Below are 23,134 nucleotides of genomic sequence, written 5' to 3'. Positions count from 1 at the left end.
TGCAGTCTGCAATTTTGTTGAAGAAAGATGTTGAATCTATTTAATATTTCTTGAAAAATAATTGATTTCTGTGCATTTTTTTTCACACTGCATCAAATTAAGGTTGATTACGTCGATTAAGCATCATGAGGTGGAGCGTGAGGGGTGGTTCCCTATTTTTTATTTATTTATTTTTGTTGTTGCTGGGAGTTGGAACCCTATTAGTTAGGTTGCTTAATATTTACACTAAGTACTCTTTAAAATACCAGAATAGGGAGGATGGTGTAGGTTTAAGTTTATTAGATTGATCAGTATTGCTGAACTATGAAATATATATTTTTTTTTTGCATACAGGTATAACAGAATAGCTTTAGTGTAGTTGTTGTTTTAAACTTGAGTATGAACTTGCAGACTTGCAAAAAGTTTTGTTGATTAAAAAACACTATATCGGATTCATATCGGTATCGGCAGATATCCAAATTTATGATATCGGTATCGGACATAAAAAAGTGGTATCGTGCCATCTCTACTTTAGACACAGAGTCTCCTGCTTACAACCTTCTCTTCATGATTCAACAATTAAGCATGTCAAGTGTAACACATTCCCAGCAGATCAAGGATACAGAGTGATGCACATTTATCTAATGAACTAATATGTGAATATGTTCTTTTAACTCAAAAGTATAACGAGAACTAAACTACATACAGCTCACACACTCTATATTAAAGGGTATAATGTGATCTACAGCAGTATTCTAATTCAACTACTTTGATTACATATATAAGGTAACATATAATAACAGAATAATCTAACAGCTCACATCATCACAAAATAAAATGTATAAAATAAAAAATAAAATATAATAAAATAACGTGTTAAATGGGTGGAAATCCCTAGATCAATGTTTAAATTAACACGCATTGACTCTGTCGGCTATGTTTTGCCATGCATGCTCTCTTTCTTTTGCAGCTGAGGCTGTGTTACTTTTTTTCTGCAAAATTTGCATGTTATCGGCATATGCTGCCATCAGAATTTCGGCGTCAAGCGCTGTAAAATACATTGACCGCGCCTTCTTTCCCTCCGTCTCCATGGTGACTCGCTTAATCTGTGCTCCACTAATCAGGGCTTTATGTATCCTCGTGCGCGCGCCTAACTTGGGGTTAAAGCAACTCCGCGTTGACTGAACTAATTGTTATCAGCCTTTCTGAAACCGAATATTCCGAGTTGGACAGTTCGGGGTTACTCAACCCTGAGTGTCGTTTTTCACTCTGAGTTTTCTGAACCGGCTTCCTGAAATAGGGCCCTGGTGCTTTGTTTATTATTATCATTATGGATCTGTTTCTGTTATTCTTGGTGAGGGTTCTCATGTGTATTGCAGTTTCTGTTCTGTGTCATGTCTGCATCTGGTTTAGTACTTCTTGTTTCCTGTCTTATTGTGAAAGTCTTTGTCTTATGTTAGTGTGTGCAGCTTAGCTCCCCCGTCTCGTTAGCCCTGATCTCCCCCAGCTGTGTCTCCCTCCTGTGGCCCATTCCCTCATTACTACCCTGTGTATTTAAGCCCTGTGTTTTCCCATGCTAGGTGTCACGTCGTACCATCAGATTATGCCTGTGTTTCGGTTCTGCATATTCCATGTTCACTTCATGTTTTGCTTTCATACCAGCAATAAAGCTGAGGTCTTTGAGTTTCAAGTTAGTGTCTGAGTCCTGCGTTTGGATCCTCCTCTCCGCCTGCCCGCACACAGAGCCCTGACACTTACAGTCTCATTAAAAATAATCATCACTGGCTCATAGTAAAGCTAGTTTCCAGAAACATTACCAAATGTGGCCACAAGATGGGACTCGTTTACAGGACGGCTGGAGCAATAAAGCACAACAGTATGATTGAGGTTGTCTGCAGCATTTGTTTTGCTGAAAAAAACCCTGCAAGATAAAATTAATAAATGATGACAGTCAGCTGAATTTGCTGCCCCCTTGGTGGAGGACATCAGGATCAGCAGCTGCTGCTCCATCATAAACACCACAGAAGAAGAACAACACTGGATCAAATTATCTGGACGTGTTTGACAGGGACAGTGTTCATGTTCATGGACATCAGGACAAAAACAGACGATGGAAACCTGCCAGATTTGAGCTAAACTGCTCATTTCCATGTGTAGTCGCTGGGAGGTCACATGACCAACAAAGACACACAAGCTGTGTCCCAAAACGTCGGCTGCATCCTCCGGAGGCCGCATTTGAAGGCCGATGACGTCACAGCCAGGCGACGAAGGCTGTCCCGATTCCTCGACTCCTTCAAATGCGTCCTTCATTCCCCCGAGTTTGAAGGATGGGTCGGGTGTGTCCTTCGTGCCCCACCATATCCCAGAATTCATAGCGCGGCCCAGCCAAATTTCAGCTGCCAACAATGGCGGCCACTAAAACCTAAAATTTAACGAGGGAGTACTACTTACTTACAATGAATTCCTTACACTATATAATTTTCCCGTCAGTGTTGGGGAATTCTCAATGGTGCTTGGTGCCATACCCTCAGGGACTTTAATGTTATATAAAAACACTGACAGCTCAATATCTGCCTCAGTCACTCTCCCTGATCCAGCTGAGTCAGCAGTGGGAAAAATCTGCTTTTCACAGGAACTTGGTAACAGCAATAAGAGAATACGTAGTTTATTCCAAGAAGATATCATGTCTCTCCCATATATAGAATATCTTACTGGAACCGACATGTTCCAGATATCACCTGGAAGACAGTCTGGATGATCCCATAAATATCTAGTTGTGAACAAGGTGAAGGAAATCTCATATAAAATTCTTCATAAATGTGACCCAGCCAGTCACTATATGGTAACATTTAAAAGAGACATAAATACTAATTGAACTTTCTGTGGGGATCATCCAGAAACTGTGGCACATCTCTTTTGGTTCCTCTACACAGAGATTCTGGAAGAATTTAGCAGTTTTGTTATTGTCTATATTTTAAGGGAGTTTTCTTTACGATGGAAAATGTTTTATTCTGTTTCTTTAAGTTCCCCAGGAAGAATGATAAATGTTTTTTTATAAAAAATTTGTTAATACTTTTAGCTATTTTATATCCATAAATGTAAGTTTATTAATAAAACACCATATTTCTGCCGTTTTATAAGGATATGAATTGTACATACAATCAATTTCAGACTCAACCAACAAAAAGCCTCTCAGAACAATATTTATATGTAGATTTTTTTCGCCTCCTCATATCATCATTTTTTTACTCCTGGTTCTGTATGTTCATGTTCTGGGCCCTGTTTCAGGAAGCCGGTTTAGTGGAAAAACTGAGTAAGTATACCCTGAGTTAACGAAAACTCTGGGTTTTCGGTTTCACAAAGCGAGTTCAGCTGCAGCCTGAGTGAGTCACTATGACGACACACTCCGTGAAGCTAACCTGCCCCCTAGCAGGTTTACTACAACTAACCCTGACTGTCTCCGCCCCTTTGTCGGAAACCTGACAGTAGGAAGTGTCGGACATGGCGTGCCACTTCCTTGAAGAGCCAGTAGATGCTGAAGCCCAAATTCTCCGCAGAGCTCTCCGCCGGGAGAGAGTGATCAGAGCGCGTTTGGACATTTTATCATTTCCTGATGATTTTCTGTGTGAACGTTACCGTTTTTCAGCACAATCTATAAGTTATTTGGATAACATCCTCAGGCCATATATTACGCATGTGACACATCGCGGACATGCTCTCAGTTCATTGCATATTATTTGTATTGCACTTCGGTTTCTTGCAAACAGGAGCTTTCTGTATAATATTGGTGACGCTGAGCACGTTTCCAAGGCTACCGTCTGTCGGGCAATCAGGAATGTTACAGTTGCACTGAAACGTCTCCTGTACTCGTTTGTGGTGTTCCCCGGTCACAGACCCACAAGATTTATCAAAGAGGGATGCCACAAAATTGCAGGTATCAGGATGACCAAAACTATGATGTGGTGATACTTGGACTACTACTTAAATTGCACATTTATTTTCAGGGTTCCCAGGCGTGATTGGCTGTACAGATGGCACTCACATTCCAATCATTGCTCCTTCAGTAAATGAAGGAGACTATGTGAACAGGAAGTCTTTCCACAGCATTAATGTACAGGTACATAGTTCCCTGTAGCATTTCAAACTAACAAATTATTTCATTATAGTAATGGATGCTAATTTGTGTTCTCTGCACTGTGAAGATCATATGTGATGCTGCCAACATTATCACAAATGTGGAAGCCAAGTGGCCAGGCTCTGTCCATGACTCACAAATATTCCGTGAATGTACACTGAGCACAAAATTTGGACATGGTGAGTTGAGAATACTTTAAAATATATAAAGACCAATTGCTTCAGGGACATTTGAACTGAAGTGTATCCTTCTGTCTTAGGAGAGTTCACTGGCTACTTGCTTGGTGATAGGGGGTATCCATGTTTACCCTATTTGCTTACCCCTTACCCTGACCCTGAACCGGGCCCACAGCAGCGATATAATCTGGCTAATTGCAGGACAAGAGCCAGAATTGAAATGACTATCGGAATGCTTAAGGCCCGGTTCCAGTGCCTGCAAAGACTCAGGGTCACCCCAGAAAGGGCATGTGACATTATTGTGGCATGTGTGATTCTTCACAACATTGCCACAATTAGAGGAGAACACTGTCCTTCTGAACCAAACATCAGCAGTGATCCAAACCATGAACATCCTGACCCTCGCACGGACATACAAGATGGAAGCGCAGTCAGAGACACCATATGTCACAATCATTTCTTTTGACCCATCACCTCAACATGTTGAAAGAAGAATAAACAGATTTTCTGTTCAACTGGCTTTATTGGTCGCCTGTGTTTCCTGTACACAAAGTATTAAAAGATGTAAACCTCATAAAGTGTCTCTGTTGCTTCCTCCTCTGTAACAGCTGTCAATGTTTCTTCATTATTTTCCTGTAGTAAAGAAATAGACAACATTGCTGTTCTACTGTAAACTCATATAATCTGTGGAGTATTACTCACAACTGCATGTTGGTCTGGCTCAACAGGAGGCTGCACCAGATGCAGTACACCACCACCATCAACTGATAGAATATGAGGTTTATACAGGTCACTTATAACTTACAAGGGACCAAATGGCAATTAACAAACATACCAATCACCTTACACTTCATTGTCATTATGCTCTCAAAGACAACCAAGACTGAGGGAAGGCAAAATCAGTAGGAAAATAACTTCACTACAAAATAATCCATTATGGTAAAGAGTTTATCAAATGAATGAGTAGCACTGCAAAGGTGACTGTGAAGAAAGGATGTATGCACATCATGTATTATTTTGAATTTACCCCTATGTAGGCACTTGTGTCTTGCGGGGTTATTGACTCAGAGGATGTCCCCGCAGAGATGCCTTCAGTCACAGGGCGCCCACTGTTTTGGCTGAGGGCCAACTGCTCAGCCTCTGTGAGTGGTGGTGGTGGAGGACCCCCACCTGTTTTTCGGGCCTCCGCTTTTTTCCTGTTGGCTATAACGGGTCACATTTGAGCATACAGAGTAAGCAAATATGTACTTGTAATGTGCTCAGATAATTTCAATAAGTGCTTACAGAAAGAAAATTAATGTAGCCTCTAACTGCAATTGATTTACATGGGACAAACAGACCAAGCACTATGGCTCATAATACAATTACACCTTACCTGTTTGGACTATATTTTTATATTTCATTTTTACTTGCTGCCAGGAACGTTTGGGGCCTGTTGGGTTGCACCTGCGCTCACATCACATCACAAAATAAAATGTATGAAATAAAAAATAAAATAACATATGATAAAATAACGTGTTAAATGGGTGGAAATCCCTCGATCAATGTTTAAATTAACACTCACGCATTGACTCTGTCGGCTATGTTTTGCCATGCATGCTTTTGCAGCTGTGGCTGTGTTACTTTTTTCCGCGGAATTTGCATGTTATCGGCATATGCTGCCATCAGAATTTCGGCCTCAAGCGCTGTAAAATACATTGACCGCGCCTTCTTTCCCTCCGTCTCCATGGTGACTCGCTTAATCTGTGCTCCGCTTATCAGGGCTTTATGTATCCTCGTCCGCGCGCTTCACTTGGGGTTAAAGCAACTCCGCGTTGACTGAACTAATTGTTATCAGCCTTTCTGAAACCGAATATTCCGAGTTGGACAGTTCGGGGTTACTCAACCGTGAGTGTCGTTTTTCACTCTGAGTTTTCCAAACCGGCTTCCTGAAACAGGGCCCTGTTCTTTTGTAAACTTCATCTGTTTGTATGTTGTATACTCATTGTGTTTCAATAAAGTTCGATTTAAAAAAAGGTACGTTCTAAACGAAGCTTCAGACGTCACTGATCACGTGACTCTGGCCAAACGAATCAAGCCTCGACACGGTGCTTCTGAAGCAGCGCGTTGATCTTTCTGACACACGCACCGGAGCGTCAGCTTCAAGCGGACCATCACTACGTCTCACATCTAAAGGTGTCAAGGTAACTTTGAACTGAGTTCAGTCAATCTGGAGTTTTTCCAAGTTTTCTGTTGCTCTCTGTGAGAGAAGAGCGTTAACACTAGGAAGGCCCAGAGCCCAGCCATTTGGCTTTTCTACCTTTAAAACCCGGAGAGCAGCCAAATGGCTGGTAGGCTTTTAGCTAAGCTTTAGCTTCAGGCAAGTGGAAGCTAAATTGGCTAGTCATTCATATGTAAATTGGGTTGTTACCTGGGAATTCTGGAGGGAGGGGAGTGGGGGTGTGTGGATGAGGGGGTGGGGGAGCTGCTAAAAGCGGTGAGCTTCCTTTTGTTTCATCTTGATGCATTCTCAATCATCCAGGGAAACAAATCTCCAAAAGTCACCAACTTGGAGTGTTTCAGTTTGCCATCTTAGGGAGAAATCAACACACATGGGTGTATGTCCTTTGTTGCTGAGATTTATTGATAAAAACAGTACAAAAAATCAACCATTTGTACACATTTTTACAAATAATTATAAAAAGTGAGTGAGTACATTTCAACATTTTCAGCAATCACTCACAATCCTGGCACTGCCATGGTATCTGTAGTCTGCATTTACCTTGGCTTGGCTTCCTGATCAATTGTCCACTACCAAAAGGAAGCCAAGCCCTGTGATCACACCTTGTTTTGTTGTAAAGGGTGGCAGGGCTTGGCTTCCTTTTGGTAGTGGAGCATTGATCAGTCGTCCATTGTGGCATCAATGTGATCACACCTTGTTTTGTTGTAAAGGGTGGCAGGGCTTGGCTTCCTTTTGGTAGTGGAGCATTGATCAGTCGTCCATTGTGGCATCAATGTGATCACACCTTGTTTTGTTGTAAAGGGTGGCAGGGCTTGGCTTCCTTTTGGTAGTGGAGCATTGATCAGTCGTCCATTGTGGCATCAATGTGATCACACCTTGTTTTGTTGTAAAGGGTGGCAGGGCTTGGCTTCCTTTTGGTAGTGGAGCATTGATCAGTCGTCCATTGTGGCATCAATGTGATCACACCTACAAAGTTACAAAGTTTTCAAAGAAGAACTCAAGCCACTTCTTCTATCTTGCTTCAACTGGACTCTGAATCAGGGAATAGCTCCACCATCATGGGGAGAAGCTATTATAACAATCTTACCCAAAGAAGGAAAAAACAAAGAATACTGCAAGTATTGTAGAGGATATCTCAGAGATGGAAAAAATAACACTCAACATTAGACTGATGGGAGGTAAGCAGCTCCCCCACCCCCTCATCCACACACCCCCACTCCCCTCCCTCCAGAATTCCCAGGTAACAACCCAATTTACATATGAATGACTAGCCAATTTAGCTTCCACTTGCCTGAAGCTAAAGCTTAGCTAAAAGCCTACCAGCCATTTGGCTGCTCTCCGGGTTTTAAAGGTAGAAAGGTAGAAGCCTGGGCCTTCCTAGTGTTAAAGGCGGGGCTCTCCAGAGTCCAGCAAAACAGGAAACCACAGCTGGGTGTGTGTAAGTGTGCAAACCAATAGAATGCATCGTGGTGGGGGGGGGCATCACGGGCATTGGCAAGAAAAAAATAAAAGAATCGGTCGTACCCATGCTTCCCCGACGTCATGCCAGCGCATATTGGGAAATTCGTAGGCACCGATCGGTTTTCTATCAGCCATTTGCTGGGAGTAAGGGCGCCCTCCGTTTGCGAGGTGCGCCTGCTGCTGGCGGCACAGGGAGGAGAGGGCGGGGCGGCGGGGAGTCTCTGGCTGGCTGGAGCGGCATCTAATAACCAACTCGCAAAACAAAATAAAAACAACAAACAGATATTATGATACAGACTTATAATCTGCACCCATGTTTTTTCTAAATTCTATAAAGTAAGCGCGAGAGCCCTCGGTGCGCCTGCGCGCTGCTGAAGTCAAAGTAAACTTTATTGTCATCTCCGCTACAGACAGTCCAGCATATAGAGAGACGAGACGACGAGGCTGCAGTTACAGCGGTGCAAGTAAACAAACAACAAATATAAGAAGAGTAAGAAAATAAATATAACTTTAGGACTCGGGGTAAAGGATCAATAACAATTTAAATTTATAATTTACAGTGTGATGATTTAAAGTCTCACACAAGCCGTCAAAAGGGGCGGGGCCGGCTGCTTCCAAGTAGAGCACATTTCATTTATAATGATGTAAATCCAAGCCCATCATGGATTCACGATCTGAATCCTGGGTTGTGTGAAATCCCAGAAATCAACCTTAGACAAAGTGAATCTGTGAACTAAGGTGTAGGTCTGTTAGGCAGGGCCGTGCAGAGAGGTTTAAAGGGGCGGGTGCTCAAAGTTAAAAAGGGGCACATTGAACCAGGCTGAATAACAACAACACACTTTCATCAAGAATCTAATATGGGCAACAAGGCAAAGCAAACGTAGCTGATGCTTTACCTGATGGGTACAATGTTGCTGTTGAGGGGTTGCTGTGGATAGTGCTGGAGGGCAGGCAGGGCTGGACTGGGACAAAAAATCGGCCCGGGCATTTTGACTGGAGACCGGCCCACCAAAAATGTGATGTCATTCATGGATAAAACCGCAAAGGATTCTGGGAACTTTTGGCAAGCGGTACTAGCGCATGCAGGGTGTCAATTGAACTCAGTTACACAGCGATAAAAAGAAACACAAAAAATGGCAAGAAGCTGCTGTATTATTAACTGCAATAGCCGGTGTTGTGCCAAAAACTGATTGTCTGCCAAAAACTGATTTCCGGTATTTGCAAAGAAACTGATTGCTCGTATTTAAATTGCTATAAGTAACTTGTTGGGCTATAATATGTGAAACATATGTCAAATGCATCCCTCATGGATGACATAAAGTCATACTGAGCTACAAACAACATTAGTGTAACAAGGTAGAAGCCGCAATCAGTCTGTGGCAGTGACTTTTATATAACCTTTATTTATGCCATAAAAAAAAATCTAATTAACATTAAAAATGTATTTTGTAAGAAGTAGTTGGACAGCAGAAATGGCTCAAATATTACAATTATTTTTCCACTACTAATTAATTACCGTTGAGCTCAAAGGTTATATTAATACACTGTTAACGAATGTGTATTTATGAAGACGATTTGTGAGACGAACAAAGGTAAACTTACCTTTGTTCGTACGATGGTCTTTCGGTGCATTTCAAGGTCCTGTACCCATCCGTCGGTAAACTGTACCTGGGCTTGTTGCAGTGACCTGAAGTTACTAAACTTCATGAGTGTATGCACTCACTCCAAGAACCGTATAATTATAAATTTGAGCGTGGTGAAAGTTGGGCAGCACGCTGACGTCTTTTGTCCCTCTGTGTGCTCGTAAGGGTCTGACCCTTTCACTCCTTTGATTTTTCCTCGTATCTTTTCTTTGTCTTTTCGTCGAGTCTGTCTTTGTACGGACCGGCATTGTTCTCCGTCGTTTTGTACATACCTTTTTTGTGCGGCAAAGAAAAAACAAGAAGGTATTGGAACCGGAGAATGAACGTTTTGCGGTGCTGCAAATGCAAATGCTTGTATTTGATGCGGTACTTGGATTGTTTTGCCAGGAGTTCCCGGCATGCAATGCGCAAAGTCACGTGGTCTGTCAATCGCTATAGGAAAAACCATAAAGCCTTTGCATGAAAACAACTGCTTTGATGTACACTGCCTTGTTGGGATATATGTATCAATCTGATAAAGTTAAACCTACACCATTCTCCCTATTCGGGATTTTAAACAGTACATAGCGGAAACAAAAAGACTGCCTGGTAGAGTTAACCTCCTGAACTATCTACAACACATGGTAGAAACCTGAAATTAAGACCAAGAACACTAGAGGTGAGACATGATCATTAATTAATATTAAAATTAATAAATGACAGATTTAGGGATATTTTCATAAAGTATTTATTTACCAAAACAATAGAAAACAGCATGGTAGCACAATATATTTTGTTAACACAGCAACCTTTAAATATGAAAGGAGACAGAGAAAGAAAGGTGAGAAAGAAGAATAAGAATAACACTTAATTGAGTTTTTGATGGCATTTTACACACAGTACTAATACAGTATCTAGAAAATATGGGAAAATACTGGCATCTTACTTCTGAAGAAATTATATGGGACCCTGAAAAACAGGACACAAGTGAAAGGTCAAAGAACTGTGAATGGCAATTGATGGACTTGCTCAGATGATCACAGTACTGGCATCTTTATTCCAGAAAGGAATTAGAGAAATCATATACACTAGTACTTACGTTGATGAACTTAAAAAGTTGAATGGTCTCGAACCTCTTAAACAAACAATGTATGATCAGACCCTGAAAAACAGGACAGAAAGGAATAAAGATTAGATGAATATTAAAATCTATAAAGGACAGATTATGATTGAATTGTATCACCAAAGACTATTCACTCATCAATAAAAGGTCACCTACAACACTTCCACAGCAGCAACACTGAACATATCTTAAGACATGGAAACCTTTATGAAGTGAAAGGACAGACAGTGAAGGTTGAGAAAGAATTGTACTTAATAGATTTTTTCAGACGATGACAGTACTGGTATGCTTACTCTAGGTCTGGTGTGTATTGCTCTTTTCATGCTCCTCTGTGCGCAGATGTATATGTCGCCAGTCACTCATGCCTGTTATAAATGTGCTGGTGTCAGTCAGCCTTGCAAATGCCAGACACACAAAGCAGAACAATAAATGGCGTTCTTTGCAATAAGTAAGCCACTTCCTGTTGGTGCCATCTTTACAGCTGAACACCCTCATCACAACTGCACTGCTACTGTTCTGCTGTGGGTGGTAATCTAAGAAGGCCTGTAATATGGAAGGTTCAGGGCGAGCAAAGTAATCGATGCCCTGGCTCTCACTCTCCTGCTCTTCCATCTCTCTCTCTTGCTCTTCCATCTCTCTCTCTTACTCTTCCATCTCTCTCTCCTGCTCTTCCATCTCTCTCTCCTGCTCTTCCATCTCTCTCTCTTGCTCTTCCATCTCTCTCTCTTGCTCTTCCATCTCTCTCTCTTACTCTTCCATCTCACTCTCCTGCTCTTCCATCTCTCTCTCCTGCTCTTCCATCTCTCTCTCCTGCTCTTCCATCTCTCTCTCCTGCTCTTCCATCTCTCTCTCTTGCTCTTCCATCTCTCTCTCCTGCTCTTCCATCTCTCTCTCCTGCTCTTCCATCTCTCTCTCTTGCTCTTCCATCTCTCTCTCTTGCTCTTCCATCTCTCTCTCTTACTCTTCCATCTCACTCTCCTGCTCTTCCATCTCTCTCTCCTGCTCTTCCATCTCTCTCTCCTGCTCTTCCATCTCTCTCTCCTGCTCTTCCATCTCTCTCTCTTGCTCTTCCATCTCTCTCTCCTGCTCTTCCATCTCTCTCTCTTGCTCTTCCATCTCTCTCTCCTGCTCTTCCATCTCTCTCTCTTGCTCTTCCATCTCTCTCTCTTGCTCTTCCATCTCTCTCTCTTGCTCTTCCATCTCTCTCTGCTGCTCTTCTGTCTCCTCTGTCACAGACTTCTCCACTTTTGATGATAAATCAGCTGGTGCAACATGTAAGGATTGGCACAATTTGTTAAGATTTTGAGAAGTTTGAGAAACTAACCTTAAGCATAAAATAAAATTTACTATCAGCAACTTCATAGCACCCGCCCAGCAGTATATAAACTCTGTCATGCTAGTTACGCTGTACGAGTTATTCTAAGCGACTGTATAAAGTCACCACAACGAAAACAAACTACAACTAAAATTAGTTTATATCTGACACAGATAGACAGCAGGTCATAACTTCTTACCTGAAGTTCAGTTCCTCTGCCACTATGACCGGCGGCCACCTCGGGTCTCTCCTCCTCTTGCCTCCCCTTTCCCTTATCCACCTGCTGGCCTCCACCACTTGCTGATCTTGCTAAATCTGTGGAAGCTGTGCCATAGCTACCACCAAACAATTCAGTAATTTTCACACATTTGGCAGCGTCTGCCTGAAGGGCTTGTTTCTTTTTGGCCCTAATTTTTTCGGCACTGCCTTTCCTTTTTTTGTTCTCCATTTTCTTTAGTTCGTCTATAAGATTGCTAAACAAGGGGGAGGGTGCATCCGACCTCCTCGGCTGTAATTGGTCCAGCCCAGAGTCGATCATGACCAATTGGCCAATCCAACACCTTTCATTGTTTATACCCTTCCCAAAAAAAAAAAAATTTAAAAAAAGAAATCGGTCGGCCCATAAAAACAAAAAATCGCCAGCGGCCCACCGGGCAAGTGCCCGGTATGCCCGATGGCCAGTCCAGCTATGAGGGCAGGGCTGTGTTGGTCTGACACTGTAGACATTAAAAAGTCCACAGGAGAGATGGTAGCTGATTAAACAAGTGTCATGAGATAATAACAAAGTGCAAAGATTGGTGACAGCGCTTGGAACCATAAGGACACAAAAAACTGTGAGAAATAATTTAGGCTCTGCCTGTGAATCACTCTTTGCTTCTCTTCTTCCTTCCATCCCATCATTTCATATATCACTCTGCACTTGCTGTCTATCTGAGAACAAGGCACAACTTGCTATTGCAATAAACTATAATCTAATTATCCACACCTAACAACTCCTGCACTTAATCTATAATAAAATGATGACAGAAAAATGTTATAGCCCTGCCTTTAGTAGCCTCACACAGCTCCTGCTGTTTCCTCCTCATGTCCTTACCAGCCATGTCTGCACAATGTTATATCATGAGTAATATTTTTTTAAAAATCCATCTAAATAAAACACACACATGCACACACACACAGTGACATTTTAGACCTTCTTCAGAATACTGTATATACTATGGGCATCATGGTGCTGATCCAGAATCCTTACATTATTATTTATTACTAGAGCTACAATAATAAAGCAATGAGGAGGGGGAAGTAATAAATATGAAATAATGTATTTATGATGATTCCATTTGTTTCACTATCCACTCTGTGCAGGGCAAAGCTTATTACATCTTTAAACTGTAGAGATACAATCATTTTACTGCTGTAAAATCCAACTTTTGTCTTATTTAAAATATAAATCTAATATAATCTGCTTCTTAATGTATGTTCTTTAAAATAAAGCTTGTGTTTTTTAATATATTATAATTATAATAATGCATAATTATGTGGACATGCATATTAGATCGTTTTTTAGTGAAATATAATCCCTCCAGAAAGGCAGGAAAAGCCCGGAAACTTACTTTAAAACTAAATATGTTCCCTAAAACGGTGACAGAGCTACAGACCCATGACAGCCTTACACAGGTAGCCAGCAGCTATGACCAGCACTACTTGTGCAGTTAATAAAAGGACAGGTAATGTTTGTCGCGCTGTTGCACACACAGCACGCTCGTTTGTTTCAGTTCGTCAGTTGCAACAAGACAGCTTACCAACGTGTACGTAATAAGCTAATACTCCTGGGTGCTACACACTACAGTGTACGCTGTACACCTACTTACTGGTTTTGTGGCATCAGTCTGTGTCTCTGAGTTCACTTGTGTTTCTCCTGCAGCTCCGGACCGCAACAAATGCGCGTGCTCTTTGTGAGCTCGTTCCCGTCTCGTAACTAGCGCGTTCTGCCGTCAAGGGCGACCATTGGTTAAATGTGATCATGTGACTGATGCAAGCCAGATCCTTTTATTTAGCAAAACTGTGATTAATAGTTAAATATTATTGTTGAGGGGCACAGACAAGACTCCGCACGCACACACACATAAAAAAAAAATAATAATAATTTTTAAAAAAAAAGTAGCCTCAACAAAAGGGCACCTTGGGCACCCATCAGGAAAGGGGCGGGTGCTCAAGCCCCTCTAGCCCCCCCCCCTCTGCACGTGCCTGCTGTTAGGTTTATTGTGCTGATCCTCGGGTTGGGGGATTTGTGTTTGTACTGGAGCGCAAAATTCAAACCAATGGAAGATGGACAACAAAAGTTCAAAGCCATCAGGTGCTCAGGTTAGAAAAAAGAGAAAAGATGCAGGTAAGCAGACGTGTGATTGGATAATGGCAGCTCATCCTGAACCAATCAGACTAAACTCCAAACAATACATTATGTTACAGATTTTAATATTAATTAGTCATTGTTACTTGTTGATTTGTCCTTTTCTCATTGTGTGACGAATTATGACGACTGTTTGGTAGCTGTTATTGTCTCTCTCTCTCTCTTCATGTGTGTTTCTCTGGTGAAACAACAGTTTTGTGTTAATGTTAGGGCTGCACGATTTTGCATAAAATGAGAATCACGATTTTTTGGCTTAGAATTGAGATCATGATTCTCTCATAACAATAAATAAACATAAAACAACAAATGTCTCACGTTTTGTTGTTGCAGCAAAATGTTGTCCTGCTTGAAATTCCGTCTCCACCGTTGCTCGACGCTGCGTGTACAGAGCAGGTAGTGCAACAATAGAAAAATAGTTGCTGGACGGCACTGTGTAGCGTTTGTCTAGGGTGTTGATCGTTTTCCTAAATCCCTCGTTTTGCACAGTGTTGATGGAGCCATATCTTTGGTCAGGTGATAAGTGATAGCCTCCGTGATGTCTTTGTGCCTGCGGGAGGTCGACGGGTATAGGGAAGCGCTGTATAAGGTTCCGTTATTGATGTTTGGGTGGTTGACCGGGACGGATTTTCTCCTGTCACTTTCTCGTCATCCCTGACGTGCTCTCCGTTGTTTTTTCCTGCTAATTTTAGCATCACACGGCACAGCTTCTGTATCACGTGGTATAAGGCTCCGCCCTTGTCATTTGTTGAGCAGGAAGAGTGAGCGCTTGTTTTCATGCAGAGTACGTCCCGGATCAAAATGTGAAGTTTTACAAATCCCCACTTCTTTAGTGAATATCATTTCAGTCTCAGACAACCTCGTTTCTCTTACAGAGGTTGAATGCACCTTCTGCGGATGGCGGTACCACACAGTGTGCGTGGACTTCCCCTGCACAGAAGGCAACTACAAATGCTGTGAATGCTAAATAAACAGAAACAAATGATCCCTGTTGTCTTTGCTTGATGATTGGTTTGAGTCTTGACAATCCACATTGCTGGCGTTGCATCTTTCAAAGCCAGCAATGGCAGGTATCAGTGCTCAAAGCTTTTGTGTTTGTTTCCAACAAGTTGCCCACCTCGGGAAACAAAAATGTGTTCTTTTACTTGTCAGATGAACATATGAGACACTTTGACTCTTCAGTGCAGTGTGGAGCCTAACAAAGATCTGTTTTGTGTCCCAGCTGATCAGCAGGAGGAGGAGAGTCTGACGGAGCAGCAGAGGAACATTTTCAGCTACTTGGACTCAGCTCAGCCACTACAGAGGAAACAATGAGCTCAACACAGAAGGTGACAGACAGAGCAGGACCATATGACCAAAGATATTTATCACCATATACATCTGAACATTTGCCATAACGATGTAGCTGACGATAGAATTGACACCAGACAAAATACTTTACAGCTCCACAACTTTATTAAAAAGCCATCAATGTATTTTCACTGAAACAAGCAGCTGTTGTTTATGTGCATTAAAGTTATATAAAAATGTAACAGTGCAAATGCAAATTCCTCGCTGACAGTTTAACCAAAAGGCGTTTCCAGTGGAAACTGGCCGACACATCCTGAGCATAACCATGTATAATATCCACTAAACTTCAGAAGAGGTTATACAGTCGTGGCCAAAAGGTTTGAGAATTGCATAAATATTGGAACCTGGAGAAGTTGCTGCTTAAGTTTTTATAATAGCATTTTGCCTGCACTCCAGAATGTTATGAGGAGTGATCAGATGAACTGCATCGTCCTTCTTTGCCATGAAAACGAACTTAATCCCCAAAAAGCCTTACCACTGCATTTCATTGCTGTCATCAAAGGACCTGCTGAGACCATTTCAGTGATCGTCTTCTTAACTCAGGTGAGAATGTTGGCGAGCACGAGGCTGGAGATCATCATGGCTGTATCCCGATTCAGGTTCTGCAGCTTTAAAGTCCTCAAGGGCCGCGTACTCAAAGGCCGCTAAGGCCGAAGTGCGAGGCTCGTAGGCTCGTGAAATGGGACGTCTAGCCTCCGTCGCGCTGCCCAGGTTGCCTAGCAACCATGATACTAACAGCTGGAAACGTTTCATACAGCTTTGTTTGACAGAAATGAAGGAGAACATATTTAGTTCATTTGTTTCTACATGAGCTCTGTGTGATTTGATGAGTATCTGAGGCTGAGACCACAGGACTGTGAAACATGATTGTTGGGCTTCATTTCTGTGCTGCTGGCTCTTCCTCCTCCTCTTCCTCACACACTGCTGAGTTTGTCCTGGTGGATCATCAGGGCTGCAAAGCCTCACAGATGATGTGCAGCAGTGGCTCCCTCAGTCTGTCCTCACTCTGGACACTTGCAGTCGTCACTCATGGAAATCAAATGTGTGATAAGCTGCAGGATTCAAACACAAGTGTAACTAAAAACACATCTGATAGGTTTGTAGCTTGTACCTATCCGCTGGAACGTTGAAGACAATATAATTACACTGCAAAGCAAGACACAAATAGGCAAGCTTCTTCATGTTTCTCGTGCACGGGAGAAAACCGGACAAAGTGCCGTCCCTTCGCTTGACCCCAGTTGCTCTCGTCCGTTCTCCCGTACCACTGCCCTTTTATTGAGGTTACATGAATATGCATAGGTTCATTAACATATGACGTCTACATACAAACAAAGAGTACCTTGCCTGTGTATGTGGGTGTGTGTGTGTATGTGTGTGATGTGTGTGTGTGTGTGTGTGTGATGTGTGTGTGTGTGTGTATGTGGGTGTGTGTGAGAGATCTGTGTGAGGTCAAGATGTGACCCTGTGAAGACTCTGGCGCTAGCTTGTACCAGGACGTCTGGGTCCATCTAACAAAAGGCTCTTATACTTAAACAGATATACGTGTGCTTGCTATACCATAAATCAAAGATAAACTCTCCTAGGGGGTGTGATCCATGCCAGGACACTGTGCAGAGGAATGTACGCACCCCCCCTCCACACAGAGTTAATACAGACCTCTTTTAGGATGAGACATCCTTTCAATCTACCAATGATTATATACTTCTAAGCATATATGAGTAAATGTTTCTAAGCATAAATGACAATCAACAATACAAACTCTAACATTCCCCCCTTATTGACGTTTATGCTTGAAAAGTCCCCAGTTACGAATACCTCATGTCTGACAGTTTCAATGCAAACATTGTTATATTCAGCATATGTCAAATCACCCTAAATTACTGTAAAAGTACACAGTTTAACAAATGTATTAGCGGTTATCCCAGTCCTCATTGATCTCGTCCAACGGCAAACTGCATCTTACGAGCAACCAAAGAAATTGTTAATTTAATAGTGAAAATAAGAAAGTAACATTTTCAAAAACATCTCAGCTTGGTGATGCTTCCTCCAGGTGTGCAAATCACATGTCTCTCTGCAGAGTGGTTTGAGTTCTGCAGGGCGTCATGAATGTCTCTTCCAGTTGTTTCCATCATTGTCCATAGGACCAGAGTCCAAATGTACGTAGAATAAACATTCAAACATACCAGTTGGTTTTGTTGTTTGTCAACATGGGTCTCAGCTATTTCCAAAGCTGCAGACCTCTCAGCACTCTAGTTTTATGGCCTCCCATTACCTCACTTCAGGCCTTCGTCCTGCGAGGGGGATATTTATGACTCCTTCATTGTCCATACTCTGCAGAAAACACCTCTGTGGAAAGGGTGCAGGGTTCCATTATCTTACTACTGTTATGATCCCAGCAGCCTTCAGAGTGTCATCGTATGCACAGTATAGTGGCACCGCATTAGGTGATGTTCATAGGAAACTGCTGTCATCACCACCATAGCTTCTGGTTCCTGTGCTTTTCTCAGAATCATGATGTCATCCTCGAACTCCTTCTGCGCTGTCGATGGAGCTTGGCATGCTCCCCTCATCCCTCGAGTTTTCCTGTCCCTACGCTGCTGAAGATGATCTCTGATCCTCCTGAAGTCTCTCTCCTGGCCTCAGCTCCCATCCTGTGGACGATCCTCTCAGGCACTCCTTCTCGTCATGGATAGTCCTGATTTTGGCCCTGCTGGATCTGTCTCAAAACACTCAGCTTCTCTGCCTTCCTCCTGGTTCAGCTGATTCAGCCGTCACGCCTCGCACTTGGTTGCCCTAGAGTTGATCAGAGGCTGGAGGTTGAAGTGCGAGCTTACCCTACGGGGGCTCAATCAGCACTCCCCCCTCACCACTGAAACAACCAAGTGTGAGATTTCTCTATTGTGCTGTCTTGAGGGTTCTGGGGTTTCCTGGGACCTCGACCTCTTTGCAGTGGCTCTGTCAGGGGAAGACATTTGTTCTATCACAAATAAGAGAAATAAGACACTGCAGACCGACTCAGAGTTTTATAAAACATGCGCACGGGTGAATGCCTCTGAGAAGACACACACACCGAATGCAGGCTTGGTTGCTTTATTTATAGGGCAAAGCAGGTTACATAGTACTTCCTCTTTCTGCAAGAAGTCGGGGAGAGTTTAGGCATTAGCTCAGCTTATCTTGACCTTACACACTGGAGTAAAGTATACAGACGTATATCATGCTTTATCTGACATCACAGCTACTGAAGTAAAGAATGCATCATGTTCTCTTTAACAATAGGCTTTGTTATGTGAAAATATATGAACACTTGAATATAAGGCACACTTGATTATATTGTATTTCATAAAAATCCCCTTACAGGCTCTGATAAATCCAGGAGGGTCTCTCCGCTATTTTGCAGGCAGTTTCATGGTCCTTGCTGTGGCTCCAAGGTCTGATCTCATGATGGGCCCCAACCAGCTTGACCTTTGACCTCAACCACTGCCTGGGCTATGCCTGGAATGTTTCTCGCTTCTCACTGCTGCACCTGTATTTCAGAAAGACTTCTATGTGGAGAGCATGTCAACAATCATCAAACCACATTCTTTAGTTCAGTGAACTTCACTAATAGGCCATCAAAGCCTCATCTGAACATGGATGCACCACTTGCATAGATTTAATACTTGTAAATAAACGGCTAATCACACAAATCACTGCAACAATAATAGTAAACATTGTTTAATGTTAATCCTTGGACTCCACCTCTTGACGCATGGACACTCCCATGCGTCAACTCACCAAACCTGGATCCCTGTCTTAAAAACTGGCCATCATGGCCTGGAAGACAAGATCTGGAAATAAAATCACACTTCACACGTATAAACAATTATATCAAAAGAGTAATAAGCATTCAGCACGGGCAAGACAAGTGTCATGTGCAGGTTTTCTCAAATCATTAAATCACTATCATTACCATAATTCGCCTCAGACATGGATCATCCCATGTGCTCAGTTAACATTAATGTAATCGGTGACCGCCCTTAAGCAAAGTCACCCCACTCATATATCCCTATGGGCTCAAAGTGGCCAGCTAAGAGCCCATATTCAACTTTCCCAGAAACACCGTAACCTCTTATTTGTTTTACTCATGTCACTTGTCTGTTTCAGCTGAATCTTCTACATGCAGTCTCAGAAAAACAAACATTAGCAATACACATTGACTGTGGTCAGACGGTGGTCAGACACAGGTCAACAGGTTCCAGAGGTGCCATAAAAACACCATAAAGGTAGCCAACCCTAGCTGTGGAACGAATGACAGTCACATATAAACCCAGAAATCCTGTAGTAGGAAAACATTAACTAATCCTCTTATAAATCACATGATCAAACACATGATTAATCATCTGCTGTAAAAAGAAATGTAAATGTTAGCGCTGCGCAGGTGTGTACACTTTCTCACAGTAATGTCTGTGAGCAACACAAGTTAGTGGATGACACACACATAGTAAATTCACAGACAGAGAAAATGGCATTTAAAAGATTAAATCGTCATGCAACCTCGAATGTTGCTGTCATCTTTCTGCTCCTGTAACAAAAACACATAAATTCATCCACCCTTTTGTCCTGTCTAGGTGGAGGTTAACCTTGAGTCGTGGTCAAGTCCTGTCAGCTTTTACCAGTCAGTCAGTTTGTTCTTTATTTCCATTCATTCATTCATTCATTCATTCATTCATTCATTCATTCTTTGCTGATAGTGGAACCTGTCGTCGCATTTAGTTTCCACTTCCAGCAAAATGACGTCATGTCGAAAAGAAAAAGAACTTTAGATGGGATTACATCGCTGAATCCTTTTTAGGCTGGGACACTCATTTAATAATTGTCCCAAATAAGTGGCTTTCTCCTGAGCCCATTTCAATGTGGAGAAAACTCACTTGTATCAGCGTTCTCGACCGGTCGTATAGCACTTTTAATTCCTGACGTGCAGATCTGCTTAAAGAAAAGAAATAGACAAACAAAATCAGTGCCTGTTCAAAAGATAAAAATGAAAAATAACAGAGATTATCAAACCAAACTTTCAGTGCACTGTGAAAGTATCAAAATAAAAAGGCCTTGTTAAGTCATGACACAAACTCCTCATCAACTTCACAACAGGAGAAGAATCATCAGCTAGATTCACTCCAAACCAACCATCAGCTGCACAAAACACAACATAACCCTAATGTCTTATTAGCTATGAGTTTAATCACCAGGTCTGTGCTCTTCACTCATTTAGGCCACAGATCTATTTTATTCAATTTTCCTTTTTCCCTTCATCATAAAACATGTGACATGCTGTCATGCACTTCACAAAACAGTCTGTTCTGACGTATTCAGAGTTGTGTATCTAAATACAAGATTCACTCGCACATCAAACAGGAAACTCAGTGTTTTAGAGTTTCCACTCAAACACATCTCATTCACTCGTGCTAGAATTCAGTCACCTTTCATTAATCTAAAACGATCAACTAATTTGCATACCAGCTATTAACTCACTAAGTTGACAGGACGACAGAAAAGCATGTTCAAAATAGTATCACAAAAGACAATTCCCCTCATACAGTAAATTACCTGTGCTGCTCAATCAAGCAGGAAGCTTCTCCCAATTTACCATTTTAACACTAAATTTATTGTCTGATCACTGGTTGCTCAAACCAGGATCCTTTTTCCCACAAAAGTTAAACTGTTGTCCTGCAACCTGGAGAGTCAATTTTTTCTTTTTTTTTTTTTGGATAAATTCAGTATTTGATAACAAGTGTCTGCTAAATTGACACTATTTTAACACTGATGAGAGATAACAAGCTAATTTTCATTGCATGTGTGTTTGTGTTATTAGGCAGGTCTAATGCATGTCTGTGGAGCTGCATATCCAGCAGAGCATGTTCTTAAAGCTGCCTTTCCTACACACTTCTCTACTATTATTTAATCATTTCTTAACTAATGTGCTATGAGTCCACTGGTCTTTGCATCACACTAAGTGATTTGGACAAGATGATAAACAAACTCACACGCTTAAGATGTTGTCTAATCTTCATAAGCTCTTGTGTTTGGAAGTGTCAGTAGGGTTAATGCATGTTCTGCTTGTGTGTGTGATTTTGTATATGTTTCTATTTTCGCAGTGTTTCAGACTCCGTCTCAATTTTCCAACTTAAGCAGTCAGTTTTCTTTTCCCCAGGTTTGCTAACCCAAATTTTGATTTCCTACATTTAATAACAGCATTCCTCTGTGTTTCCACTTACTCTCACTCTGTTGTCATCTCACTCTTTTGTCCTCTCCCACTTCAACAGTCCAATAGCCGGCAGTTCTCCTTCAGCTTTGTCCTGTGTTCCACTGTCTCTTCTTGCCATTTTACTCCACAGGTGGCAAATGTCAAACTCCAACAGTCTCCTCAGTTCTCCTCAAAAGTTTTATTCACATGTATAGTGAAGTTGCAGCTTGTTGGAAACACAGTGCCATTCATCCGATCAGTCAGGATGATGGGTTTGCTCTTCTCTGATGCTGTTTGTCCACATTGCTGCTGCTTTGCTAGGACTTTTTGTTCAGGACTTGCTGCTGTCTCTTTATCATGTTATTGCTCTTTGGAGCTGCATTCTTCAGGGAGGAGTGAGAGCTTGCTTGCTTGTGAGGTTGAGAGACACATGGCGCTGTAAATAAGTCAGCCAGAAACTTGGCCTGCATGTTTCCAATGATGTTGAAATATAACTTTCTTCCGACTGCTGCATGTGGAAAATTGATTCAGGTCTGCTTTTCACCTGAAAGTGACAAACTAAGACATTTTCATTATCATCATCACTGCTTAATCAACACACATCTCTCTCTCTCTCTCTCTCTCTCTCTCTCTCTCTCTCTCTCTCTCGCTCTCTCTCTCTCTGTGTGTGTTTGTGTGAACAATCCTTTCTTAAAAGCAGAAAATGACATTGTAGTTGTTTTTCGGCTGATCAACATGAAACCTTTTTCCTATGATTATTTTTCTTCTACAATATAAATTCTCTTCTCAATCAAAGGCAATTACTTTTACACAGCGCACAGAAACACTGTGATGTCAGACACATTCACACTCACTTTTTCATCTGCATAAATAAATCACATGGCTGATGATACCATGATGATCCATAAATATGATCACACGTTTATTTAATTATTTTCAACCCAACAAAACAAATAAACAAAAACATGATGCTGATGCTATGAACACTCCACACACATGAGTCAAGATGCAGGAAAACTGCTCATGGAAACGCTGCACACTCTCTGTTTCCCTTTCTTTGAGTAGTTCTCAGACAGCTCTCGATCTGATAATGTGTAGCTTGCTCATCAGCTCAGAAAAAAAACCTGC

The 23,134-nt window shown here is 41.9% G+C and overlaps 2 long non-coding RNA genes across 2 annotated transcripts; both read left to right on the top strand.

The window, feature by feature from the left end:
- The first annotated feature begins 3,943 nt into the window (after positions 1–3,943).
- LOC145428421 (uncharacterized) lies at positions 3,944–4,868 on the top strand. The gene is made up of 2 exons (XR_013908710.1): positions 3,944–4,293; positions 4,374–4,868. It is a non-coding gene; the product is annotated as an uncharacterized LOC145428421 (long non-coding RNA).
- A 579-nt stretch (positions 4,869–5,447) lies between these two features.
- LOC145428419 (uncharacterized) lies at positions 5,448–15,968 on the top strand. Its single transcript, XR_013908708.1, has 2 exons — positions 5,448–6,473; positions 15,659–15,968. It is a non-coding gene; the product is annotated as an uncharacterized LOC145428419 (long non-coding RNA).
- Positions 15,969–23,134: the final 7,166 nt, after the last annotated feature.

The sequence above is a fragment of the Astatotilapia calliptera genome, chromosome 4 (genome assembly GCF_964374335.1).
Source record: "Astatotilapia calliptera chromosome 4, fAstCal68.1, whole genome shotgun sequence".
Taxonomy (NCBI): Eukaryota; Metazoa; Chordata; class Actinopteri; order Cichliformes; family Cichlidae; genus Astatotilapia; species Astatotilapia calliptera.
This window is presented reverse-complemented; position numbering and strand designations above follow the sequence as displayed.